At 40.8% G+C, this 7,006-nt stretch overlaps 1 pseudogene; it reads left to right on the forward strand.

The window, feature by feature from the left end:
• The first annotated feature begins 5,915 nt into the window (after positions 1–5,915).
• On the forward strand, positions 5,916–6,293 carry LOC102432208 (annotated as a pseudogene).
• The last annotated feature ends 713 nt before the right edge of the window (positions 6,294–7,006 follow it).

Consider the following 7,006-nt stretch of genomic DNA (forward strand, 5'->3'; position numbering starts at 1 on the left):
GTACATTTCTCCCAGGACTTACTACCAGCTTATCCAAGGGGTCTTCTGATAGTTAATTTTGTGTCACATTGACTGGATCACTGTGTGCCTAGGTATTTGGCTAAACATTATTTCTGGGTGTATCGGTGAGGACATTTTCAGATGAAATTAGCATTCAAATCTGTGGACTCAGTAAAGCAGATGGACTTCCCCGATGTGGGTGAACATCATCCAATCTGTTGAGGGCCTGAATAGAACAAAAAGGTGGAGGAAGGGAGAATTTGCTTATTCTCTGCTGGGACATTGGTCTGGTGCCCTTGGATTGAAACTTAAACCTTCCACTTCCCCTGTTCTCAGGCCTTTGGTCTTGGACTGAACTACACCACTTGCTTTGCTGGGTCTCCAGCTTATAGACAGCAGATCTTGGGACGTCTCAGCCTCCATAAATTGCATGAGTCAGCTCCTCATCATAAGTCAATAGATAAATAGAAACTATATCTATCAATCTCTATCTATCCATCCATCCATTCACCCATCCATATATCCATCTCCTATTGATTTTATTTCTCTAAATAACATGGCTAATACAGTTCTGTTACACTATATCCTTCCTTCAGTCTCATGTAGCTTTAAACTTTTATTTAGTAAGCCATTTATTTACCCACTTACGTATGTTACCTCTTTTGTGCTTTTCCAACAAATATTTGTTCAGGACCAACTAAAATCCATACCCCTTGAGATACAAAAAGAAAAAGTTTCTATTCTCAAGGGATTTACAATATAAATGTTGACATGGATAAAAACATTCACCCACTGGAAATATGATCAGTAGTGGCAGCCAACCTTTGAGTGGAATAGGTGATACCCTGCACAGTGTGATTTCTTGAATTCTGAAAAGCTCTCCCTGCTACCACAAATATTGCTCTCCTACAAGCTACAATCAGGATAGTAAGTATGTGATTTAGATATGGCCACTCCCAATTTCTGTGCCCATGGCAGACATCACAATGTACCACAGCATCATTTTTCATAAACATATTATACACAAGCTGTGGCATCTACATATAGAGAAGCATTCATCAGGATACACTTTCAGCTTCACATTAAAATATAAATAATTGTGGAAAGAGGAAAGCTAGATGTAAAGTTATATCGGTCATTAGCAATTTAGTATAAATTAAGTCTCAGTCAGTCTCTCTCTCTCTCTCTCTCTCTCTCTCTCTCTCTCTCTCTCTCTGAGAGCAAATTCACATATGTAGTTTGGCCTTAAAGACATTAGTCACCAGGAGTTGGCAAAGAAGAAAACATTAGAGACCTAAGGAGGGTTAAGAACAAACTCTGCAGATTAATGACGTTTTACCTGGATAATAAAGAATCCCCAAACTTTCTCCTTGGACCCCAAGAACATGATTATTGCCTGGAATTGCTATCATGTTCCTTTCCCCTTAGCTTTCTATCTTCTTTCTCATTATATATTCTTCCTAACTGTAAAATTCCTGTATACATGTGTATTTAAAGGAAATTAATCATTCAAATACCATAATTAGTTCAAGAATTGTGTCTTTTCAAGGTGGAATGAGCTAATTAATTTTTTTTCTCTCCCAGGGAACCTGCACTCAGATGTGAGCTAATTAGTGAGCTGCACATCAAAAGACGTGAAGTGTATCTTGTAAATAGGATGTCATTTAAAACAGATCAAAGGAAGGTGCACCCAAGTCACTTTGCCATCCTCTGGTTTCTGCAAGCATCAGGCTGATGGCAAAAAGAACAAGTCACCAGCCTGATAAACGTAACTCCAAAGGAGCAACTGTGGTGCCGAGTCAAATATTAATGAGGAGAGCAAACCAAATATATCTGGGGGAGAATTTCACTCCTTGGATCTTTTACAGTGGGTTTCTGATGTAGATCGGAGGGCAGCCATCCATGTTTGTGATTCAGCTATGACCAAAGCTGGAGGTTTGCATGAACAGTCTCTAGGCTTAGTTCTCTCTGATTGAAAAGCTGTGTGACCTTGGGCACATTGCTTAACCTCTCTGGGATTCACTTCCCTCCTCTGTAATATGTGAATCCTAGTCCCTTCTCTACCTACCTCTCTTGAGACTTGTAATGATCAAATGAGATGATTAATGTGACAAGACTTTGGAAAAAGCTAAAATGGCTATACAAATGTGAAGCATTTTTGGCATGATTAACAAGGTCTCCATAGGCAGAATAAATGAGAAGGAGAGAAAAGTTTCCCAGATGATTTTGGCCAAAACTGTAGCTCCTGAGGAAAACAGCATCCCAGTGGGCCGCCTCTGCAGATCAGATTCACAGCATAATTGCCCAAACCTCCTTTCTCCTGTGATTACAGTTAGAAATTAGCTTCCAAAGAAGAAACAGCTTAGACTAAGGAAGGGGATGAAAAGGTCCTTTTGTTTTCCTTTGAAGTTCCAGATTTCCAAACATGATAGATTTCGAAAGAATGAGCTTACTTGTCCTTTTAAATGGTCACATGTCCATCGACCTAGAAGGACAAATAGGGCCAAAGCAGCTGGTGATTGACAGTGAGAAAGGCCTTTGCCTTGAATTTAAAGTGCAAGCTGATGTAAAGGAAATCAATAAATACATATTTTTCTATAAAAAAATAGCTTCATATCATTTTTTTTGGTGATTGTCATTAAAACACTAAGAATGTCAAGGTGGATGAAGAAGTGGGTAGGATGTTCCCTAAAGCAAAGCCCCTTCCCCAGACACAAGGCCAATGCGTTCCTGCCAGCAAGAACATGGACACAAATAGGGAGCTCCACTCTGACCTGGTGGCGGGAAGAGACTCAGGGAGCAGCTGGTGAGGAAGGTGGCGGCTCTGGGCAGCACTGGAAAGGCCTCAGGTCCCTTTGTATATTAACTGGTAACAATATAAACCCAGAGCTGCTATCTAGGTCTGTGGATGTCCTTAACACAAAGGCATGAGGGGATTCACTTCCTTTCCTCAACCTCACCAATCTTGGAGGACTTGCCTCTTCTCAAAGGGAAGAGAAAATAAGAGAGAAAAGGAGGCCTGGAAGGAAACTTCTCATTGTTTCAGACAAAGCAGAAGGTCCTGTTTAAGGGGTCCAGGCAAGAGCAGGGGCTGGAGGGGGGCGATGGGAGAGGATGGTCAGTTTTACTCTGAACCATAGCACTGTAGGCACTATGGCAGATATTTTTTAACTTTATTTTTTATAGAGATGAAATTCACATAATATAAAATTAACCATTGTAAAGCCTACATTTCAGTGGTATTTAATACATTTGCAATATTTTACAACCATCAGCTTTATCTAGTTCCAATGGAAGGTAATGCTCAGATTTTTATTAAAAATGGTCTGGGCTCAGCATGGTTATTGAGAGAATAAGATATAACATTGAAGTTGTCTGGCAGTCTTTTTAATACCATCAAGGGAAGTTCAGCCTGATAATGAAACCAAATAGAAGAAAATAAAAACAGTAGTGAGCTCTGATGACATTATTTGAGCAGCTGGATCCAACTGTGCCTGAAGCCTACCTATCCCTGATCTTTCATGTGTACAAGACAGATAATTTTTTTTTCTTTTTGCTTAAGGCATTTTGAGTTTGGTTTTCTGGCACTTTTAACCAGAGAATCCCTAATTAATATTTTTTATCTATATATATAAAAGCCTAAGCAACGGTTATGACAGGTCAACCGAATGACCGGTTGCTATGATACACACTGACCACCAGAGGGCAGGCGCTCAATGCAGGAGCTGCCCCTGGTGATCAGTGCGCTCCCACAGCCAACCTCCAGCGGCTGGCCAACCTCCCACGGTCCCTCCTCCCCGCCGCGGCGGGCCCCAATCAGCCCAATTGGAACTGGGCGAGATGGACCCCATCAGGCCCTGATCGCCAGCCAGGCCCAGGGACCCCAACCATGCACAAATTTGTGCACCGGGTCTCTAGTTTAATATAAGTAAAGAAATAACATTCAAGGAAATGATGGCTCTATCATTTTCTGTGCGGGTCACAAAGGTGAAGAAAGGGATTCCTAGATGGAAGAGAAGAGCATTCTAGTAGGAGCCAGAAGTTATTGAATAGTTACTTTGTTTCAGGGACTGTACTTATTAAATCCTCATTACAACTCTATAGGAATTAACATAATTCCTCATACTATAGCTTAGCAAACTGAGGCTTACAGAAGTTAAAAAGTTCCCTTAAATTCACAGAATTAATAAGGGAAGGAGCCAAATTTGAATCCATGACTACCTGGCCCTAGAGCCCATGCTCTTGACTTCCAACATGAACTGCTTGCACCCCTTAAGAATTTTACAATTCAAAGAAATACCTACTCTGTCAATAAATATATATGTATCTGAAAAAAAGTTGGAGGTTGTGGAGGGGGGGCTTTTATGGCCTCCAACACACACACACACACACACACACACACACAGCCTTCTGGGGAAGGTAAGATATGCTAATAGAAGGTCCATTTATTAGCTGAGGCCAGTGATGGATTTGTATGAAAATTTGGGAGCAATAACTTATATGCCACAGTGGAATTATTCTTCATGATAAAATAATGAGGAATTTAGAGGCTAGTAAATGATCTAGAAGGAAATAGAAGCTAGGAAGCCTGAGTACTACAAATAAGAAATGGAGGGACTAAGGACCTCCCCCCTCCCTTTGCTTATGTCCCCTTGTTTCCCAACTTACCTTGGGAAGAACAGAGATAAAAGAATATCTAAGGAGTAATGATGGTTATTACTGCTGTCCATCAAACATCACTGGGTCTCTTCCCAGTGATGTAATGTAGAATTACATTTCCCTACTTCCTTTAAAATTAGGTGTGACCACATGACTGGCTTCCCTCTGTGTAATGTGAGCAGAAGTGAGGAGATGAGACACATGTTCCTTCTGAACCTTGTGTTCTTCCCTTTGCTGAAGTGATTACTGTTTGAAAAATTACATACATTTGGGAAAGGACTGGGAAGGGATGTGAAAAATGAAATGAGTTGTGTAAAAGGGCTATGATTATGGGTAAGTGCTTATTGTTTAAAACATTTTATTTAATGTTTTTAATAGTGGTTGAAATATGAATAAAAATTGGAAAAAGGAAATAGAAAACTTGATGAAGCTGAGTGGAGAATGATTTTGTCTTATATATTCCTGAGAGGGAGTGGACCAATTTTAGCTCAAATATTTTTGGAGTTCCAGATCCAGCCTCTGGTTAATTTTATACTTGTAAATCTTACAATTTTGAAAAAAAATCAGTAATTAATATTTACTGATTATTTACTATGTCCTAGGCAGTGGGCTAAGTGCTTTATGTGGGTGATTTTATTGTTCCCTCTATAAAATTCTGATGATTTAGATATGATTATTGTTTCTATTTTACAGATGAGGACACTGAAGCTCAGAGAGGTTAAGTAGCATGCCCATAACTACACAGTCAGAAAACTGTAAAATGAGGATTGCATTCCAGACAGCTTGAAATCAATGTTCATGGTCATAATCACTGTGCTATATAATCTCCAAGCTATTTCATTTGTCATTGTTGGGGAAGTCTAAAGACCCGAAGATTGTAATATTTCTTTGGAATACAAATTGGTCCCTTCCTCATTACATCTACTATATTACTCTCTTCTCACATCTGTTTAGTTTTGTCCATGGTCAGATGAAAGGTAATGTCTTTTCTAATGTCACTTCCTATTGATTAGCAGTATCTGCCTAGAGAGTGATATTGACAAGGATTCTAAGGCTACAAGAAAAAAAATGCCATGACTGATTTGCAATGTCTATTGTGGGCATGGGAGGGATAAATGTTGGCCAAGAGCAAACAAGTTGGGTGGAAAGAAACATTTGGATGGCAGGATTAAGACCACTGCTTCTTAAAAGCCACAAGGCATTCAAGGGAAATAGAAGTGATGCTGACTCCCAACCACTTACTTGGGCCCAGCATAATGGCTCCTGCAAACAAGGGTGGTGAGAAGAAGGGCTATCTGCCATCAACAAAGTGGTAACCAGAGATACAGCATCAACATTCACAGTACATTCATGGAATGGGTTTCAAGAAGCATGCCTCTTGGGCACTCAAAGAGATCCAGAAATTTGCCACAAAGGAAATGGGAATTCCAAATGTATGTATTGACCTCAGACTGAACAAAGCTGTCTGGGCCAAAGGAATAAGTAATGTCCCATATTGTACCCAGATACAGTTGTCTAGAAAACATGATGAGTATGAAAATTCACCAAACAAGCTCTATATGTTGGTCACCTATGTACCTGTGACCACTTTCAAAATTCTGAAAACAGTTAATGTGGATGAGAACTACTGCTGATTGTCAAATAAAGTTATAAAACTGCCCAAAAAAAGTGATGAGGGAAAAAGCATGCATCCCAGGTGAGAGACAGGACTCTGGCCCATCACAGAACTTCATTGTTCCTGAATCTCACTAGCTGCAGGATCTTCTATTCTTTTCTATGTCAGGTCCATTCATTTATTTGACAAGTATTAAGGGTCTACCACATGCCAAACATTATTCTATGCACTAGGAAAAAGCAGAGAAAAAGATAGACAAAATCTCTGCTCTCACGGAACTTATATTTTAGTGGAGAGAGTGGCAAGAACTTGTAAAGAAGAAATCTATAATAATAAAAGCGTAATATGCTAATGAGACCGGACAGCAGAACAACCTTTCAGACATTCTGGACATCCTTCTAGATAAAGCCATGGTGGCGGGGGCCGAGGCAGAGGCAGTTGGGGCGATCAGGCAGGCAGGCAGAGTGGTTAGGGGTGATCAGACAGGCAGGCAGAGTGGTTAGGGGTGATCAGACAGGCAGGCAGAGTGGTTAGGGGTAATCAGGCAGGCAGGCGAGCAGTTAGGGGCATCAGGCAGGCAGGCAGAGGCAGTTAGGGGCGACCAGGCAGGCAGGAGAGTGGTTAGGGGTGATTAGGTAGGCAGGCAAGCGGTTAGGGGCGATCAGGCAGGCAGGCAGGTGAGTGGTTAGGAACCAGCAATCCTGGATTGTGAAAGGGATGTCCAACTGTCGG

Source organism: Myotis lucifugus, unplaced genomic scaffold, assembly GCF_000147115.1.
Source record: "Myotis lucifugus unplaced genomic scaffold, Myoluc2.0 scaffold_56, whole genome shotgun sequence".
Taxonomy (NCBI): Eukaryota; Metazoa; Chordata; class Mammalia; order Chiroptera; family Vespertilionidae; genus Myotis; species Myotis lucifugus.